Raw genomic sequence first — 21816 nt, forward strand, 5'->3', positions numbered from 1 at the left:
AAATACATACAGTCTGCCCACATGTTTTCTCTGTAGGTTCTCATGGTGATCTCATGGCTGCTTTTTAGTGCTGTACTTAACTTTCTCTAGTGTGAAACATTCTGTCTTCAAATGCATTTGGCACTTGCTGGTAGCAGAGTTAACTGAAAATAGTGCATTTTTCCAGGCCATGATTTGCTTTGATCATGAAAGAACATTTCCTGGGATTGCTCTGAGATAGCTTGAAAAGAAAAATGATTATTGCAAACACAGTTTTGTTGTCCACCTTTAGATACACACTTTATAAATGACTACTATATACTTAAAACATGTCCAAGGTACATAAATGCAGGAGAGAAGTTTATCTTATTTTTAGAACCTGGAAATCTTAAGCGCTAAATAATAATAAAAAAAAAAAAGTGGAAGGGTCTGACATTTTATAACCATTCCATGTTGAAAATGAATACTTACAACCCACTACCTAGTACTGTCATTTTCAAAAAGAGAGTAGAGGAAAACCTGCCAGGAAAAAAACTCTGCCATGTTATCTGTGAGAAAACCAAGAAGTGAAGTTATAAACCCAATGCTTCTAATTAGACTCATTTATTTAAAATTGATTTTAAATTTAAAATCTTGTAAAAAAAAGATTTGTAAAAATCTTGTAAAAGTCTTGTAAAAAAAAGAAATTAAAAACTAAAGTCTCCTCACTCATCCCACAGACCATCTGCTTCCCCAAATCCTGTCCCTAGACTCTCCAAAAGGAACAGTTATTAACCATTATTACGAATTTCTAATACATACATGTAGGCATTTTTGATTCATATAGAAGTGCATGTGAGGAACACACACACACACACACACACACACACACACACACACACACACACACACACACACACACAGGCTAGTGCTCTCAGAACCATGCACCGTTTGATAGTGGGGTAGGGTTCCTGGAAAGAATCAACACAAACACAGTGTAGGGCACCTTCCACATGGAGGCACACTTTATGCACCATGCAGAGGCAATGACTTTTCCATGTTCATTTAATTTCCTAGACTCGGGTCATGCCTTTGGCCAAGGTTTCTTTCAGCTTTCCAATGATTTCATGCAGCTCTTGCCCAGTCGTTTCCAGATTACAGTGATGTTTAACATGTCCTTCATGATGTCAGAGCATTTCCATTAGTTCTCAATTACTGTGTGAAATTTCCCTTGATTTCTTTTACTGTTCTCTCAAAAGCCCTATGTGCATCCCCAAAACTTGCATTTTAAGCAGCAGTGAGAACTTTTCCCTTTGTGGCAGGTCTAGTGCTGTCACTAACAAACCTTCAGTGAAGGTGGATTTAAGTTATTTGCTAATCCATAGACAAATGGCAGCAAGATAGACCATCACACAGCAAATAGTGGAAGATACAGACGTCACCCAATTTACGCCATAGACCTCACTGACTCCATTTGTACTCTGGGTACTCACTAGTTGGAAGTATATGGTGTCGTTGGCTAAGAAGATACTGTCACTGGCTGAGAGCATACGAAATAGATCATGAGAAAAAAATACAAACACATTATTCTAGTTACATATTGCCTGTTTTCTGTCTATAGTGTAACAATCAGCACAGATCTTAATGTCATCAAAGAGCCAGTTTCTAATGTTCAGAACCTCTGGGAACAGGAATTTGGACAGAGCAAAGTATTGGTGGCTTATGTTTGCTCCATGAGGTCTAGGACCTCAGCTGAACAGACTGGAAGGCTGGGGCTGATATCAACAAGAGGCATATTAGCTCACACGTTAAGTAGTTGATGCTGGTTGTTGTGTGGGCCTCAGCTGGACTATCAGCCGGAACACCTGTGGATGGACTCTTCTTGTGGCCTCGGCTTCCTCAGAGCAGAAGCTGGGTTCAAGAATGAGTATCCCAACACCAGAAAGTAGAAACTGCCAGTTTCTCATAACTTGAGTCTGGAAACTGGGTAGTGTCACTCTCATCCTGTTCTATTGATGGAACAGAGACAGAGCCCAGATTCAAAGACGAGGAAATAGACCTCATTTCTCTATGGGAAGAAGGTCAAAAAATTGTGGGACTGTTTGTTTTTAAACTTCCATGAGTATGAACAGTGTACTGTAATGAATTGTTTACATAGTTTTCCTCAGTTAAACACAAATAATATCTCTAAATAGTATGATACTGAACTACCCTGCCTATAAGTAGTGTAAAGGCAAGCCTCGCTTTCTCTCCCCACATCCTTGATGTCACATTGAATTTTGTTGTTTCACAATTTCCCTTTTTTATGCAACAGCTTTCAATATCATTATTTAATTTTAATATAAATTTATCTTTACTTTTCTGTATAGCATTCTATTGTATAGATGTATGGACTTACTGTTTTTTCTTTTATCTTTTTTTTTTTTTTTTTTTTGGCGGTACGTGGGCCTCTCACTATTGTAGCCTCTCACGTTGCGGAGCACAGGCTCCGGACGCGCAGGCTCAGCAGCCATGGCTCACGGGCCCAGCTGCTCCACGGCATGTGCGATCCTCTCGGACCAGGGCACAAACCCGTGTTCCCTGCATCAGCAGGCGGACTCTCAACCGCTGCACCACCAGGGAAGCCCTGGACTTATTTAATTAGTTTCCAAGTAGATTTATATTTATTTCATATTTAAATAGCACTTACCATGTGCCAAGCACTGTTCCAAGCACTTTATAAATATCAATTCGTTGACTTTCCATAATAACATAGAGACTCTTGTTATCCCTGTTTTACAGATAATGAAACATAAGAATAGAGAGGTTAAGTAACTTACCTAAGGTCAAACAACAATGAGTAGTGGAGCCTTGATTTAACCTGAGTCCCTCTGACTTCAGAATTCACTCTTTTAGCCATCATGCTTTGCTTCCTACTGGTAGACATTAATTTTTTCTTTGTATGCTAGTATAAGCTATGCTGTAGTAAACAACTTTTTATTTGTATCTATACTTCTACAAAATTTAAAGCGTGTATAAACGTATATGTCTTTAAGTAGTACAACTTTTAATGGTAACCTTATACACACATGAGCATTTTTCTTGGCAGAGGTGGATTTCCTGTGAATATAATGAAGCAGAAGCTTCAGGACACCTCACTTGCATGGCTCTTTGAATGCTGAGAGTTGTGGAGGATTTTTGGTGCAAGGGGACATCAGGATGCAAACAGAAAGCATTTCTATATGAGCATTTCTGGTAATTTGCCTAAGGAAGGTTTTTAAAAAAAAGAAGGGACCTGATTTCTAAGACACCTATAATTTGGTTTAATTTATTTTCTCATTATAGATATTCACTTTTGTAACTAATTTTTAATTCATACTGCTGTGCTTTTTCATAAAGAGGGCTTTCCAAATTGCATAAGCTTCTGGCCTTACAAAGAGGCCAGAATCTGCCTCTTTCTGGGATAAATTCCTTAAGTGAAGTTGCTCAGTCATAGGTCTGCTTATTTTAAATGTTGATAATAATAATAATGATGGCTAACACTTGTGTAGAGTTTTTTTGTGTCAGACAATTCTAATTACTTTGTATATGCTTATGCATATGCTTGTATGCATATATTTTTCTAATGCTAAGTATACAATATACTTACATTATAAATAAGTGTTATTATTTCCATTTTTAGTTGAAGAAACTGACAGCATTGTCACAATTTACAGAGACAGATATTTCCACATTGCCTTCTTAAAAATTTTCACCAATTCTTCTAACAAGTATAAATGAAAGTGACTGAGTATTATTTTAATTTTTAAAGAAATCTGAGAGTTAAAACATTTTAATTTACATTTCTTTTTATAAGAGACATTGGGCCTATGTTTATTGGCTAGCTATACTTTGTGAATTGTAACTGGCCTTATTTTTAACTCTTTCAGAATCTTAGACGCTTGGAGATGTTCGGTACATGTGAGTCCAGATAGACTCCAGTGGTATTAAACAGGCCACTGGATCAGTTCTCCCACAGCTGGTACACAGATTTCAGGGAATGGCAGGCAATGCAGAGATGCCATGTAGAGATATAATGGCAATCTTCAAAGCTGTGGCAAATGAAACCACTGGGTTAGGCATATTGTTCATCATTGTCTAGACTCATTCTGAGAGCAAACCCATATAAAAGAATAGCAGGTTGAAAACACCAAGAAGAGTTCTGGAACAATATGGCAGCTGTTTGCATGTGAATAGCAGTTTTTGTATATTAGGCACTTATAGGCTCCAAATTTCAAAATGTGTCTCTCATTGGGAGAAGAAGCTAAAGGGACCCTAATGAGACCTGAGGATCATAAGAGACCACAAGGTGGGTATAGAGTGTTTAGTGTGGAAATTTTCTCCAGAGCCAGAGTGGCCATCAAGAAAGGGTGACAGCTGAAATCACGAATGATAAAGCCAGAGTCCTTTGGAGAAGGGTAGAAGTGACTAGTGAAAACAATGATATTCATTTATAAAGTGTGATTGGTGAGGACCCTTAGAGGACATACCTATCAGTCTGAGGGGACTGAGAAGAGGCCTTGACCTTGAAAAGAGTAACGTAAGAGATCAGTGTAGTAACGTAAGAGATCAGTGTAGCCTCACCATGTGGGCACCATGAAGTCCCCTGCTCTTAGAGGCAAATCACTCTGCACCAAATATAGCAGATGAAGTAATCCTAGAATGTCCCAAGTAGACACAGGCATTTCCAAACCCCTTGTACAATTCAATGCAATCTGTGTAATTATAAAGAAGCAAAGGTAGAAGCAACATGGAAAACAGTGGTAGCAGAGTTGTAGACACAGAAGTAGCAACAGTAGCAATTAAGGCAGATACTTTTATATATTACAAGTTGGAATTAAATGAATTCAAATAAAAAACTACAGCCCTGACAAAGCTGGAGATAGTTGCTTCAAATACCATTAAAAAAAAAATGAGATAGACTATAATTTATTAACTAAACATAAATAGACAAACACTGCTAAAATCTACACTGTAAGCCAATTGAAATAATGTAATCAGCAAAAGAAGTGTTTTGGAACTCAAAAGTTGATTATGTCAAAGATAACTTACTTTAAGACTGACCCTCTGTTTTATTTGTGGTTAGAAGATAGCAGAAATTTGGCAATAAATGAGAATATACCCTTGTCATTCATAGCCCACTAAGCATCTAGTAAAACGGGTTTCTTTTCCCATATCATTCATTATATTAGTTCTTAATTCATTTATTTCTTTACAAAAATTTCTCTGCAAAAAATCATTCAAGTTAGGAAGTAAGAACATTATGTGGAACCCTTAAAATTTCTATTTTTTATTTCCTGCCATTGTGCGAGGAGATACAATTGTCTTCTAGGCCTTAAGACACAGAAGCAGGAGTTATAAACTGACCTTTGAAAGGGTACTGCTTTTCAGATGTGAATACTGAGTGTAACCTGAACTTTACATGGGCATTATGAAACATTTCATCTCACCATGTTCACAGCATTCTGGACATCTCCTAATAATGCATCATCTGCTATATGTGTGGCCTGAAAATTAGTGTTAGAATTAAAAATAGTCAATGTCTTAACTTTCTGGCTACCCTATGCTTGTTGCCAAAGAGGTAAGTAAAATACATAAAATGGAAGAAACTCAATTTTTAAAATAATCATCTTAAAATTATTATCATTACAACTATTTCCCACCGTAATATATTTCAACTCTTCCACAATATTACTGAAGAATATTAATATTCTCTACTTAATATCTTACTGGTGGCCTGTACACTCAAACATTTTTGCAAATTATCTTCTATACTGAATATTTCATTCTGTATTCTTTCAAAAGTAGCCGTTTACTTATCCCTAATACAATGGTGGATTTCATATAATTAAAAGGTAATTTATTAGAAATCGATTTGGACTTTAAATCGCTTACTATAATTTGACCCATGAAAATGATCTCCACATTTTATTTATTTTTTATTTCTTCATTGAATCTATTCCAATATGGTAAGCAGACAGTTCTTTCAGCTGTATTAATATGTATGGCCTTCTCTGGGTAGGTTTAGTTTCTTCAAACTTATGGCAGTAGCTGGCATTAGGAATGGAATAAACAGGTCTGCTTAGCTCTGCAGAAAATAAAATAAAGTGTAATTTTATCAACTTTCTTTTTTAGTCGTCAGCTCTAAATGCAACTCTCATGTTACAAGGTTAGTGCTAGGCTGACATTAAATCAACATCTAGGGCCACACAGAAATATGTTGAATTATGTATTTAAATGTGCTCACACATTATCTCCATATAGAATAAAACAAAGTAATCAGATTTCCATTTTATTTCTCTGCCAGAACCTACAGTATTATTTTACACTCGCTGGAGGGAATTTGGCAATGTGTTATTCTCCTCAGGCCTGTTTTCACACGATAGCAATTCGACTGAAGTGCAGTGTAAAAGTATTTATTAAAAGCTATTCCCCTCTGGCACTTAGAAAAGAAAGACAATAGGAGTATGCTGTTTTGCTCTCTGGGAAAGGTTCACGTTTTGTGAGTTGATGAAAAAGTTCTGTGTATCACACCCTTAAATAAATATCTATGCTTGCCCCTGGAGAGAAAAGTAGCAGGAGTTTTCAAAAGTTCTTAAGACGCTTAAAAATACAATGCCCAGCACCTTAGAACAAGGATGAAGACAGTTTAGTTGTCCAGTCTTGCCCATTCCTTTCATATGCTAACCTCTGTTCTCTCCACCTGAAGGCTTAGTCCATTTCATTGACCAGTCATCATTTCCCATCACTACTTCCCAACATCTAAGACCATCATGATTATTAGATGTGTTTACAGTCTCTGCCCAGTAACCTTTGGAATGCAGAATTAGTCTTGTTGACAGAATCAAATACCAAGGATGCCTGCTGCAAGCCATGGGTACATATATGTCCAGTGAGTTGCAGTTTTTCCCCCATGGAATTGTTCAGGTCACCTGATTGGTCTTTGGCTTCTGTTTCTCTGGCTGGTCTTCCCTGAGTCCTTGCCATGTCCTTCTGACAGGAAGAATCCACTCAGCTCTCTGTCCCCTGACTACTGAAGGTACTCTTGGAATCCGCTCAACTTCAACCAACATGTGCTCTGCATTTCTGTTGCAATACTCCATTTGTTGGCTTGGACTGCAGTGCCTGCCTGAATCAAGTGTGAGTCTACCTAGCACTGGCATGTTGAACATCAGACCAAGAGTCATCTTCAGTAGCCAGTGCTACACCTGGGTTGGTGGCTTTCAAATCCACTACCTATTCTTTTCTGTCCTGGTTTCTTCCTCCTCACAATCAGCTAGCACCTCTTTGGTCCCCAAATGCCTCTTAGCTGAGCCTCCCCTGTGGCTGCCTGAGTTCTTAATAAATGATTCATGCTTGGAGATGCATCCATTTTGCGGTGGTTTAACATCCTTGATGGGTTAGTGTTTCAGTATCTACTGAAACTGAAAAAAACTCTCATTTGTCATGTTTTAAAACGAATAATTATTGATCTCTCTTCTCTCTTCTGTCAAGAGATTTTGCTTTCTTTCCATTTTTTAAAAAGTGGCAAATTTAAACAGGGAAGGAAGACTTTATTCAAGGCTGTTGCAATAGGGGAGAGAGACCAGAACTCAGTTTTAGCTCAGCTCCACTAAAATCAAAGGGTGTGAGGGTTTTTAAACACTGAGGTGAGTGGAAGAACACAGGCCATCTGTGTTTGTTAATTGGGCTTTACCCAAAGGAAAAGTAAACTTTCTGTGTCTTTGTGACAGGAGGCAGTTTTAAAACTTGGAGCAAGTTTGGCACACTATGGTTAGTCTCCTACTTTCCCACAGAAACAGGAAGATGGGGCACTGTTTCCCCTGATGTTTACACTTCGAAGAGATGGCTCCCAGGCCCTTGAGAAAGAGATCCCTGCATTTAAAACCATTAAGAGCCTTTTCAAAATATTTACATACATTTCAGTGGGGCAGGGAAAGAATTTACAATGAAAAGTTTTCTAAAGTAAATGCTGTAAGAAAAGGAGGTCAGGAAGAAACCTATCTAAAGTTTAGTTGAGCTGAGGAGACCACTAAGGTAGTCTAGTTGGCTTCCTTCCCTCCCCTCTCCCACCCCCCCTCTCCTCTCCTCCCCTCTGCTCCCTTTCCTTCTTTCCTTCCTCTTTCTGCTTTTTCTTTTTCTGTTCTTAGCCCTTGTCTATTACCTCCTTCCCCCACCCCCCCGCCCCCCACCAAGGGGGTATTTATTTAACATTTAATGATAAGTTTATTTTATTTTAACTTTCTCCTATCTTTACCTTGTGACTTTTCAAAGTTGTTTGTGTATTACATTAACAGTGCAAAAGAAGTGTGAAAAATATTTTACACATCCTCAGCTTGCTTGTTCATCACAATAATAATTTTCATGTCATGTTTTAAGAAAATAGTTATTTCTTATCATGGACAAACTTTATAGATGTGGATGTATCACAAAACTATCTTCTCAAAGAAAATCACCCAGACTTGTGGATTTCTTGTACCTTACACTTCTTATACTATCTCACTTTGAGAACCATTTCTGTAGAGCAAAACATATTTTTTGTTAAATATATAGTTATTTAAAACAGCTAAAACATACATGTGTTCAGTTACTTATTTGTCCCTCATTTGTCCACTCATGGGACAGGAACTGATCATCCACTGCTCTTCATTAGGCTTCTTCTATAACTTGACCTTTATCCCACATTCTTTGTTGTTGTTGTTGTTTTCTTTTGAAACATCTCTTGTCCTAAGGGAGCTTTGCATGTCCTGGTTGTTTCACAGTCCTGCAGCTTTACTGCCTTCCTTTGTGTAACTGGAACTCCATTTTCAGGTAGTCCTTTCATTTTTATGCAGGCTTCCTAGATCTAGGAGTGCTTTCAAATTATGCCCAATTAAATACTGTATATTAGATTTACTTTGTTAAAGTTGTCTTTTTCATTTTTATTTTGTAGAATATCAGTTCACTTATTGTAATTTTTTGTCTGATTCTGTAAAATTTTTTCATTGCTTATTAGGTAGAAAACTCCCTGCATTTCTCCATGTTTTCAAGCTGTGAACTCTATAATATGAGCTACGAATTGGCAAATTTGTCACATTTTAAAATTTCTAATCTATAACCTGTCAAATTAATTTTTGTCACTAATTCTCAGTTTTCAGAGAAATTGTTTTCTCCATGTTAATATATGTTATGTGAATATACTTGAATATAATATTCCTTATATGAATTTACTGTTCATTTTATGACTACGCTATTCCTTAAATACTGATTAATGAGTGCTAGGAAATATGAAAAATGTTGCTAAAGACATACCTAATTAGTGAACCAGTTTTATGAATATCTTTGTGAAGGCATCCAACTTTAAATTGCATGCTTTCAACGCCGGTGTACCAAGCACTGTTTCTGGTAATAGGAATACAGGAGTGAATCAAAGAAGAAAGTTTTTGCCTTGTAGAGCTTACTCTGTGTACCTTTTGGAGTGAAGTAGACAATACACCAATAACAAATTGTGTAGTATCTTTCTCATTCTTTCTGAAAACATTTTGTGTATGACTTACTTTTTTAGATCTTGCCTGAAATCTTAAGTGATGAAAAATATGAAATAATTGAAACCTGTAATGGGAAGGAAACTAGAACTTTATGAAATCCTCATGGAGTGCATCATCTATTGGGGTCATCAAAGAATGACATTTTCTAGAAGTCAGTTGCATTCTTTGACCACTAAGGATGTTTTATTTCTGATGAATGACCGCATGAATAACTAGTTATTAAGTTCATTCACATTAGAACTACTTCATGCATTTAATTGAAAAAGTGAAGCCGGAAGGAATTACTTTTTAAACAAAAGAACATATTATTAGATAATGTTAATTCTGTGTGAGTGTAGCTACCAGTTGCCTCATACTGTAGCATTTATTACTCTTGTCATACTTATTTCTTCTATTTCCTTCTGGGTATTCTGACTTTTCTCCTTGAACCCCTTTCAGCCTTCTGATGTTTCATCTAATTTCCAAGTTCTGTTATATTATTATTTTCTTCCCTTCACATTTGCTTCTGAGGCTTAGTTCCTGTGTTTTCTTTTGATGTAAAGAATAATAATAGGCTGTCGGTTGAATATTTTTCAGGCTTATTAATATTTATTATGCCTTTTGTTACCACTTTTTTTAGTTGTTCCTTAGAATTTACTTTTGTAGCTGCCTTCTAGCAGGCATAGAAAGAGATAGCATAGTTACCCAGGCTTTAAATTGAGGACAAGTGGATGGGAGAAAAACAGCAATAAAAATATTACTAGATAGGATCATTACATTTTTTCATAATTTATTCCTATTACTCTACAATATCAAGACTATTAAAAGCCATGTTAAAGTGAAAAAAAGATTTAAAGATAATCCTAAATTATCAGAAATAACATTAAGAGAAACAGATCTTTATAGTGAGGATTGACTCAGAACATGGCATTGTTATCTGAAGGAGATTGTCAAGGAAGAGAGCAACATCCTTCGAGAACAAGGGGAGATTAAAGAGCAAGCTTGGCCCGGAGGAGGGAAATATTAGGGACTAATGTCACTCATCAGTTGATGTAGGACACTAGAAGTGTGCTTCAGGTTTCTTGAAAATAGTTACTGTAAAAAATTAGATAATAAATGATAAATGTGAGAAAGGCATACATCCAAGATGACATTACTGAGAAAAATCATTCTGACATCACTCTATAGATATTTGTTTAGGTAGAACAAATAATATCGATAGATGGAGCAGATGTTACTGCTTCTGAAGGAAAATTTCCAAGATACTTTAGTTGGACTTAATGCCTGACTTTGTTTTGAGAAACAGTGATGAAAACTTAGGTTTAACTTAATGTATATTTAAACAAAATTGTCTCATGTTTTCAGATAAAGAAGAAATATCTGAGAAATGTTATATATTTTGCATTTTCTCTCAATATTCTTTGATTTAGTCACTCATCCATTCATTCAGTCATTTGTTGTGTCCCTATTATGTGCCAGATACTGAAAGAAATGACTCAAGACTAAGACATTGACAAAACAGTAGTAAGCCTAAAGAACTTACTCTTAGAATGAATTGGGATTTTCTAAATGGCAAAGTATTTAGTAATATTCTAGAGATAAGTTATTTTAAGAAAACCTCGTCTAAATTTTTAGTAAAGGAAATGATATTAGTGTCGACATTTAATCATATGCTGCTTTGATGATTATCTTTATAATCCCTATATGCTCTGTTCAGTTAAGCTGTAGACTCCTTAACAATAAGAATCGTGTTATATACTTTGTAAAAAAAATACGTGGTACACTTTCTGGGACGCAGTAAAGGTCAACATCTGTTTTAAGTAAACAAGTCCAAGCTCTGGACATATATCTGGTTAGCAAACAAGTTGTCACTTAATCCTTTTCAACAGGTATAGCAATTGTTGATTTGCCTTTTTCCCAGACCCATCACTGAAATTTTATAGAACGTAAATGTATCCTTAATTCTGTAGAAGCCTTCTGTACTCTAACCCATAAACAGGGTGAAAGCACTGCAATTTAAAAAGAAAACACACTATAAGAATTATCTTAATAATTAAATCAAAGTCTTGATCTTACGTCTTTAAATCACTGTAGGCAAGAGTATAATAAAGTTAAAGGGGACTAGATTGAAGAGTTTAAAACTATAAACTTTAACCCAAAGACTTAGGGAGAATAAAATACTAAAAACAAGTATGTATTTTTAAGTATATTTAAGGATACAAATATTTTCCATATTATCTCCAGATTTCACAGCTCCTCACTGATTTTCTCCTAATGTTAATTTATGGAGACAAAATGTAAATGGCTTTAAAAATAACAAGATTTTAAAGATGATAATAAAATATTCTCATGTTTGCTCCAGTACAGAGATATTTTTGCTGATAAAAGGGGTGATTTACCGTGAGATGATTTTCAGTCTTTGTTAATTTATAGAATAAATGATATGACTTTTACAGTCTTTCAGACTTTCATTTATCCGCCCAAGAAGCTAATGAAAGTTTGCCTAAACTCTCCCATATTAAATGGACAGATTTAAACTTTTCTCATGTTAATATAAATTAGATGACTTTTGTCCTTGCCTGAAGTGACAGTGTCAATGTCTGAAGCTTACATCTTTCCTGACTATCAGCTAATTAGAATGCAGGACAGCTTTAAAGGTCTCATCTCTAATCTGCCATTCTGGATTACATCCACTGTTAGCACTCCTGTCAGTCGCCACAGGGCCCCAAAACCTATGATAAGCATGATTTCCATGAGAATCAACAGTAGGAGGTAAAAAAGCCACCTTTTTATATTTCAGAATTTAAAGTAAATCTGATAATCTTACTCCTGTAAAGTCCTCAATCCATTGCTGCTGAACAGATACTATCTTCCTTAGAACCGAAAGATTGTCAGAGAAGCACTCTTACTGTTTCTTGTTTACGTAAAGTGCAGAACTAGGGATTGTGTGTTTTGGAGAGAAGTAGTTTTTTTATTAGGGATTTTTCCTGAGTCCTGAGAATATATTGACTTTATTTATGGCCCTCCTATCTAGCTCTTGACTCTACCTCTCTCATCCTGACTTTTCCAAGTCCTCATCAGAAGGGCAAGTGACACAAGACAAGGTTTCTTCTCTTTCTCTCCATCTCACCCCTACCTTCCCCCATTGACCTCCCTCCAAATTTTATACACTGCACCCTCAGTTTTCCTGATAACCTTGAGCCTTTTCATTGATTTTGTCTACCATCTTCTTATTTAACTGGAATTTATTAGTAAGTCTCGGTCGTTAGTGAAGCTTATTTGAAAAGCTTCCCTCCAAAACTTTGATTGGGACTGCTCATTCTTTCACTTCCCTGTGTCTCAGAAACTAGGGTCAGTATTTTCCAGAGTTTTACTTCCAAAACGTGAACAGAAGCCTATCTGCCCTTCACATTCCCTGGGTTATATCACCTTTCAGTAGTCTCTAGGTCTTTCCTCTTCAGAGGCATTAAAGAATTTAATACCTGGCTGTCAGTGTTCCTCTGGACTCAAACTGTCCTCATTCTATATGATTTAAATGTCTATAGGGAGCACCCACCAAACACTCCAAACACTCTTCAAACAACGTTTACTGCCACTTGATTTCCACCACTCATGACCAGGACAACTCCCTGGGCCCCGTCATCCTCTAACACTGATCTATTTCAGAAAACCGAAATCCTTGAATTCCCACAGCTTTGTTTCTTGCCACGGTTCTGTGCCTTTCGTATCTGCATTTTGACATCCTCAAGATCTCTAGGTTCTCTGGCTACTCATAATGAGTTTGGTAGAACAGCAGTGGCATTGGCTTCACTTGGGAGCCCCTCCCCAAATTTACTCCACAATTTAACAAGGTCCCCAGGTGCTTCATATGCACATACCAGTTTAAAAAGACCTGCTCTACCACTTACAGATTTTCCTCAGAACAGTATGGTACTGGCATAAAAACAGGCACATAGATCAGTCGAACAGAATCGAAAGCCTAGATAGAAACCCTCACATACATAGTCAACTAATTTTTGAAAGGGTTCCCAAAACACACAATGGGTACATTACTATGAACTAAACTGTAGTCTTTATTTGGATTTCCCTAGTTTTTACACTACCACCCTTTTTTGTTCCAGGATCCCATCTAGGATATGACATTGCATTTAGTTATATGGTGTTTCCTTAGTTATCCCTGAGATGTGACAGTTTCTCAGTCTTTTTGTTTTGGACAGTTTTGAGGGGTACTGCTCAATTATTTTGTGTAGACTCTCCCTCAATTTGGGTTTGTCTGATGTTTTTTCATGATTAGACTAAAGTCTTGGGCTTGAGGGAAGAATACCAATGTTTTATATATCTTTATATGCTCATTGCTAACCACATACTAGCTAGTTTTCAATACCCATTTACTCAAAGAAAGAAGGCATACAAATCTGCCAGCACCTTATTTCTTTCCTTGCCAGCTAGGTGCTAGTTCTAGGATGCTATTTTCTATTTTATACAAAAATAGACATTTTAACTTCAATTGATTTCCTTTGTTGACTGAAAAGAGAGCATTGTCCAAGGCTTAGACTATAGAAAAGGGCCTTTGAGTTTCAGAGAATGTTTTAGCAGCTGCTTGTTGAGATGGTCATGTTAACTATACCATCACTAGATAGTTGAGTTCATGACAAGCAGCTATGCAAAGGGAAGGACATATTGTAAGCTCTCCCATGATGGCTCTTTCTGGTGCTCCCACTTCCCTTGCCATGCTATGCTCCAGATTCCTAGTGTTTTCTGTCCTTTACTGACATGCTCCTTAACTACTCTTCTAAACATTTCTCCCTGTGTCCCCACTTTCATCTCCTTCACGAACTCTCTTAACTCCCCAAACTGGAATTTCTTTAACACACTCTATTAGGAGGAAAGTCATTTGCTTTTCTCGCTAATGATTGTATACCTTAGAGTTTTATCAGCAGCACTTTCCTCTACACTCTCATTTGATCCTACTTCAAAGGGCTATTATTATTCCCTTTTTTTTTTTTTTTTTCTGGTACGCTGGCCTCTCACTGTTGCGGCCTCTCCCGTTGCGGAGCACAGGCTCCGGACACGCAGGCTCAGCGGCCATGGCTCACGGGCCCAGCCCCTCCGCGGCATGTGGGATCTTCCCGGACCGGGGCACGAACCCGTGTCCCTTGCATCGGCAGGTGGACTCTCAACCACTGCGCCACCAGGGAAGCCTCTTATTCCCTTTTTTAAATAAGCAAATTGAAATTCACAGAACTTATGATTTTCCTAATATTTCCAAGATACAGTAGAGTTGGGCATAGAATGCTGGCTTGATTTAAAATCCTGTATACTTCTCAACTCAGAGAAACCAGATCCTGATGACATCATCTGAATCCTGGAAAAGTAGTATCTAAATTAAAATTAACTAGGAATACCTCAGTTATAATAGCCAATATTTTTTCAGGAGGTACTTTAAGTCACATTTCTGTTTGCTGAGGAGAAAATTGCAACAAAAATATTCTGATCAGATGTAGCGTTTATAGGTTTTGATTTTGTGGTTGGTCAGTATTCACAAGTGTGGTTTATAAAGTGTCTGAATGGATATGTCGGTGTGCTTAGTGTAGAAGAGGAAAAGACAGAAGCATTGTCATGTATTTCATTGTCTTTGCGACAGAAAAGAATCAACCATGAAATGAAAGTGTTCTTTTTAAAGTGTTGCTGCATTCATATTTTTCTTGAGTGCTTTGTTTTGTTTTGTTTTTAAAACCAGCTTAAGAAGTTGAATATAAATATAATGCTTTAGGCATATTAAAAAATACTTTTTTTAAAAACACATACTGATCACCACTGAAATTAAGGCTTTCAGGAACAAGCAATACAAGCCAGTTCCTGCCTTTTTCTCCCTCATTGTAACTGACAATATTCCTAGTGGCCCATTTGTGTCTCCTTGAACAGCTGGAGAGGATATGGGTAAGAGTCCCAGCAAAATGGTAGTAAGATTCATAAGGAAAGCCTTTTGATTCCTAAACAGCTTAGCTCACATACAGAATTTCTCACTCTACTTATTACAGCAGAAAGGCTGAATCAATACAGTGGTAGCCTGGTAGACAACCCTAGGGTTTTGGCTAAAAATTGCCCTCAGCATGAGGTCTATATGGCTTGATTAATCTAAGTAATTCAGAAGTAAACCAGCCTCTCTGAAGTTTATTGAGTTTGTTTTGCTTTATTTGTTTTCAGAGGGAGGGGAATTTGCAGCCTAATTTTCAAAGAGAAATATTTTGTTTGATAGAGGTTTTACTCTATACAACAAGAAGTTAACATGTGTTTTTGGATTTTAAATCAATTCTGATATTTTCATAAGCTTAAATTGACTCTAGGAATGTCCATAGGTAACAGGAGGAGGTCAGATTTTGAGTAGCACTGTTGTCCTCACTGTTGTCCTCCATGACCTCCCTTGTGTAAGTGATCTTCCTGCTTTGGCTACCCAAGCAGTCTTCTCTAAAAGCCTGGCAAGTCATGGTTTTTTGTTGGAACTGATGTTCTTAATTCTCATTCTTTCAAGTCTCACTGCAAAACGAACCCTATGTTCATTTATTTTGTAGAATAGAATTCACAACTGATACAGCCCTTATACTCAAATTCGAACAGGTTTTAAAATGGTATTTGTAGTGAAATGCCATAGATGTGAAAGTTCCAAAGTATCATTTTAAAATGCTGCCCATACACATTGATTTTGTAAGAATAAATTAAAATAGGCAATAAAACAAACTAAAATTTCAGTTTTTAATATTCTTAAATGTCATCAACTAAACAAAAATGATTTAAGCACAAATTTAACAAGCAAACTGAATAAATGCTACTAAAAATATGATGTGGTATAGTAGAAAGCCCAGCAGTTTTGAACTCAAATCGATGTCCTTTCAAATATCAGCATTTTTACTTCCTGGCCCTGTTTCCTTCCAGAAATTAAGTTTATGTGAATAAGATTTCCTATATGAAAAATGAAGATGATGATACATATCAGCGAGGTTGTCATGCGATTAAGAATATATGTAAAATGTGTGACACATCTAAGGACTGAAAAAATGTAATTGTTATTATTACAATGATTTTTAATACTTTCATTTCATGGTTTTACCTTGTGACTGAAATTGTGTTAATTAACCCTGTTACATATACCATCAAGTGAATTCATAACACCCTTGCCCATAAATATATTTATAACAATACAAAGAATAGAAGCATATCAATAGAATGAAGATTTATTACACTAAAGAATAAGAGTATATGAGCATACTAACAGCAAAATACTTAGTAGAAGTTAAGAAGCCGACAAAATATAATTACACACATTTTCGTGATCTGTCGCAGTCTTTGTCACAAGTGAATTTTTATAGAGAAACTCAGTCTATTTCCATGATAGGTCCCGTGGCAGGCATGGCCTTCCCTGTAGGATACTGCTTCATTCATGTTAATATAAATAGACATTCAAGACAAATCAGTATTTTTTGGTAGTTTGAGTTGATTGCTTTTAATAAATATTTTTAGCCAAATTTTTTCCACTTTTGAAGATAATTTTTTTTTAATAAGAATTGTTTCTGTTTTTTTTTTTTTTTTTTTTTTTTCTGGCTGCGTGGTGTGGAATGCAGGATCTTAGTTCCCCAGCCAGAGATTGAACCCGTGCCCCTGCAGTGGAAGCGCAGTCTTTACCACTGGACTGCCAAGGAAGTCCCCTTTAATAAGAATTTTGATTGGCTGTCAGTGCATTCCCTTCCAGATGAGTTCATAGAACACCCCACCCACCACACCTGATACAGAGAGCAGTTCTGTATCAGAAGTCAGTGGGATAGCCACCATGAGGGTACCATCATAATGACTACATGAATTTGCCCATAACTATTTATATTTCCTGCAGAGACTTTTGGAATTATCACTCTGGGACACAGAGTGTTAAACTCAGTTAAACTCAGGCAAGGTGATGCCAGCTTTGCTTGGGTTGTAACTTTTGTCTGATGAGTTCTCAGTGGACATGGTGTTAGTAGTGAATCCAAATTTTGGTATGTTTATTTAAAAAGCCCATTCCTATCAAATATTTTTTACCTTTTCTTCAGGTTAATTTTTTTCAGTATTCTTACAATATTTTAAAACTCAATTTCTAAGCCTTTAATTAGCTTTGTGTTTCTCTGAACCTTTCATGATTTTTGACCCAGAGAACGTCTACTCTGAGGAAATTTAAAAGTCCCTGAACCTAATCTTTGCTCTCTGCCTATCTGTCTTCTCAAGGCTTCTTTTGGGTTCTTCTGGCCCTTTTGCCTTTCACTTCTAAATCAATTTCCTGTACAGGTTTGTGTTTTTTTTGGTTCTTGGGGAGCATTATGTTTGAGTCAAGGTATTACCAGATAAGGCTAAATTCATAGATAACTCAGGTTTCTTGAACATTCAAGGGGATGCAGCAGGCATGAGGAGAGTGGTGGTTGTTCACCGGTGGGGTTTCTCAGGAAGCACACCTGGTCTGCTGATTTACAGTACTGACCCAGAGCTGGGTACTCCATTCTACAAAGAATTCACCTTTGCTAAGGGAAAAGGGACCATTTTACTTTTATAAATACAGCTTAAGATAGTACACATAAACTAGTATTTTGTTCTCACAAGGTACTCAAAGGTATGCAGTATTTTTCAGGCTTAATTTGAGAATAGTCAAGGTGGATGATGTATTTAACAGTAAATTCTACACTTTTTCTTATCTACTCTTTTCATTTTACCTCCTCAGAAACCTACAATGTCTTCCTCTTTCTCCATATCGTTTTCTGTCTTTCTAATCTCTCTTCCATTACCCCAGAGGCAGCTTCTCAACTCCCTACCTTTGAACATCATTGTTGATTCAAAATTTAAATTTTTAAAAGAAAGTTCTAATACATTTCCATTTGTTTGGGTTACTCCTCTGATGGGCATGCTTAGATTTTTGGAAGGCACAAACCATGTTCTTTTGTACCTTCAAAATATATCCAGAATCCAACCAGCTCTCACTACCTTCATTGCTATCGTCCTAGCCGCCATCATCTCTCTCCTGGATAATCGCAATTACCGTTAATAGGTCCCCTGAATTTTATGATACCTGCCCCATCACTGTCATTCTCTATACCGCAGGCAATATGAACCTTCTAAAAGATAAACCAGATCCCGTTATTCCTCTGCTCACGATCCTCCAATGGTGTTCCATTTCAGTTGAGTAAATGCAAAAGTCCATATAATTGCTTACAATGACCTTCATCATCTTGCTTCTCTCTGACACCATTTACTACTCCCTCCCATGTTCTCTCCACCTCAGCCACACTGGTCTGTTTATCTTAACCAAGCACATCAGGTGCTGTCCTGCCTTGAAGTCTTTGCATTGCTGTCCCTTCTGCCTAGGTATCTGTAGAACTCATTCCATTACCTCTCCCGGGTTTCTGTACAAATATCAGTGAGGTCTTCCCAGACAACTCTAAGTAAAAAGGACAGCACTCACTGCACTTCCTAGCCCCATCCTTGCTTAATTTTTTCCCCACAAATTTTTCACCAAATGACATACTATATGTTTTCCTTTTTTTCCCCCTTTCTCCCATAGAATGTAAGCTCCATGAGAGCAGGGTTATTTGTTTTGTTCACTGCTATAGCAAAGCACCTCACACATAGAGGCAGTTGATGAATACCTATTAAATAGATGGATCAATTTGTAGATAAATGCCTATCATGTTAATATTCTAACTAAAAGGCATTGGGTGAGATAGTGTTGGGCAATGAGGAAGAGTCAGACATATTTCTTACAAAATTTTTGATTAGTAATGACAGCGAGAGTCACAATTTTCTAAGTATGGACATGTTATGATCTTCTATGTTTAGATGTTTAAAATGTAATGGGTTACATATTTTGATCTTTAGACAATTTCTAAGGACAAGCTTTTTCATCCAAACAACTAGTTACCAAAATAAATGTAGAATCACAAGAACTCTAAGCTATTTCTCTATTTGTGGTTATTTAGGTCAATTAAAAAAATCATCTCAAATGTATAGACACTAAGGGGGGAAAGTGGCGGGGGGTGGTGGTGGTGGGATGAATTGGGAGATTGGGATTGACATATATACACTAATATGTATAAAATAGATAACTGATAAGAACCTGCTGTAAAAAAAATAAATAAAATTCAAAAATTCAAAAAAAAAAAAAAAAAACGGTCTCAATAGCATGAATGCTTTAAAAATTTCCAGAGAATGGAAATCAGTTTACTGAAGTATAACTTAACTATTTTCCCAGCTCCTAATGAGAATAAAACATGGGCGTTTGGGGGTCTTTCTAGTCCTAAGTCAGAGGGATTACTTGGGGAAGTAATTGTTGGTCCTGTGAGGTCACTGAGTTTTAAGAACATATCGGGATTGGATACAGTGATGATGATGATAATAAAATAACAATATCTAATAGCTAATACTTATTGAAGCTCACCATGTACAGGCATGTACCATGATTGCTTGTATGAATGTACTTGATCTTTACAATAACCCTGTAAATCAGGTATTATTATTTCCATATTACGAATGAAAAAACTCAAGTTTGAAGAGGTTAGATAACTAGCCAAAGTCACACAGAAAACATATATGGCAAAGATGGAATCTGAATGCATGGATTCAGAGTCCTCTCTTTCTTGACCCCCATGCTATATTGTGCCAATCTCCTACCTGGAGCATAAGTACAACTCCAAAAAAGTGTGTGTGCATGCTCGTGTGTGTGTGCGTGCAAGGGAGGGCGTATGCACACTTGCTTGTGCATGTGTGCACGTGTGTATATGAGTTGATAATGGTGATAGTACTCTGTTAATGTTGAAAGTGAAGGTGATACAGCTCTGAAGAGAGTGAAGGTGAGAAAATAAGCACCATTGTTAAGCTTTATGCATGTTACATTATCAGCATAGCAACTTGTACAAGGAAACATTTTCACTTCTTTTTTAATAGATGAGCTATCAGAGGATCAGAGAAACAAGAACCTCACCCTTGGATAAGGCCTTGTCCAGGCAGTGGCAGTGAGACTGGGAGGAAAAATCTCACCCTGCTCCTCAGGGGTAAAGCTGACAGCTCTCCTGGAGGTATACAGGAAGGCATTCTGGCTTCCATGCGGAGATCCTCTGTACAAGGTATGTGTGTGTTCCCTTTGTGGTTGGGAGGGGACATCAGCCAAGGGAAGACATTGGGTCAGTCTAGGGCTATGTAGTCTAAGGCTAGAGTTGCCAAGTATTGCATGGGAAATACTTATACTGAAAATTATTTGTTGTTTTTTGAAACTCAGATTTAACTGGGTGGGTGTTCTGTTTTTTGCTCAATCTCCCAACTCTACCTGTGGTATCTAAACCCCTGTCAGAAGTGCTGAGCCAAAAAAAAAAAAAGTGCTGAGCAGATCACAAGAGCAGAGAGGGGCACTGCCTTAGACTCGTGAATCTCCATACAGATTCATCAACTGCTCATTTATTTATACATCATTGACAGAACCATGACTACCTACCAGGGTCAGGCAGCACGCTAGGTTCTGAATGAGACTTGTGAATGTTCACTCCCAGGGTTTACAGTGTCTAGTACAGAGGTTCTCAAATTTTAGCATATATTAAGATCACTTGGGAAGCTTGTTTAAAAAATTCCCTAGAGATTATAACTCTAAGAGTAAAACCCTGGAATTTGTGTTCTTAATGAACACTCCAGGTGATCTTGAGGTAGGTGGTTCCAGGAGCAAACTTTGATAAGTACTGGTCTAGTAGATGGAAGGAGACTTCATCCAGAAATTACAAGTATAAATAAGAAATACTCCTCAGTCAGACTTATATACTGGTACATTGTGTGATTTGAGTTTCTCTAAGGTATTAATGCAGATTATAGAGTGTTGTATTCTCCACATTACTTTTTTTAAATGAAAGTGTCTTCTGGTAAGATATAACTAAGTGTGCTAGCAAGTGGGAATTGGCTCTTGAAAAGAGAGATTGTCCCCAGATTTCTGATCAGAGCCTCAAGTCAAGTGAAGTATGACATTCTTATAAAGTAGCTTAGACCTCTTGAGCCACAGTCAGTTCTACACCATGGTTATACATGAAAGCCTTGTTTCTGGAAGGAGAAGGTTCACTGTTTCATCATGTTAAAAGCAAGGACCTGTACCTACACTTTTTCAAACCAGTTTTTTATTTCAACATAATGTTTGTGGTACTGATAGGGTATGTGCAGGCATTTCTGTATTTGTTGTTGAACACCCTGACTGCCGAATCCTCTATACAAAGTCAAGTCAAAGCAGTGAGCATTCTGGGAGGAATACCAACAACAAATTGTAGTAATCCATCCTTGTTATAAAAAC

The 21816-nt window shown here is 36.9% G+C and overlaps 1 protein-coding gene across 5 annotated transcripts in view; it reads left to right on the top strand.

Annotated features, from left to right (window-relative positions):
• DNAJB9 (DnaJ heat shock protein family (Hsp40) member B9) overlaps window positions 1-21816 on the top strand; it is a 562457-nt gene that overhangs the window by 227635 nt on the left and 313006 nt on the right. For 4 of the 5 annotated variants that reach the window (XR_014326469.1, XR_014326470.1, XR_014326471.1 and 1 more), the window contains one exon: window positions 20439-20617. The exons of the other annotated variant lie outside the window; for it this stretch is intronic. The gene's annotated coding sequence lies outside the window, so the exon portion shown is untranslated. The remainder of the gene's footprint in view (window positions 1-20438; window positions 20618-21816) is intronic. 5 annotated transcript variants of the gene reach the window in all.

The sequence above is a fragment of the Leucopleurus acutus genome, assembly GCF_964270905.1.
Source record: "Leucopleurus acutus genome assembly, chromosome: 9".
Classification (NCBI taxonomy): Eukaryota; Metazoa; Chordata; class Mammalia; order Artiodactyla; family Delphinidae; genus Leucopleurus; species Leucopleurus acutus.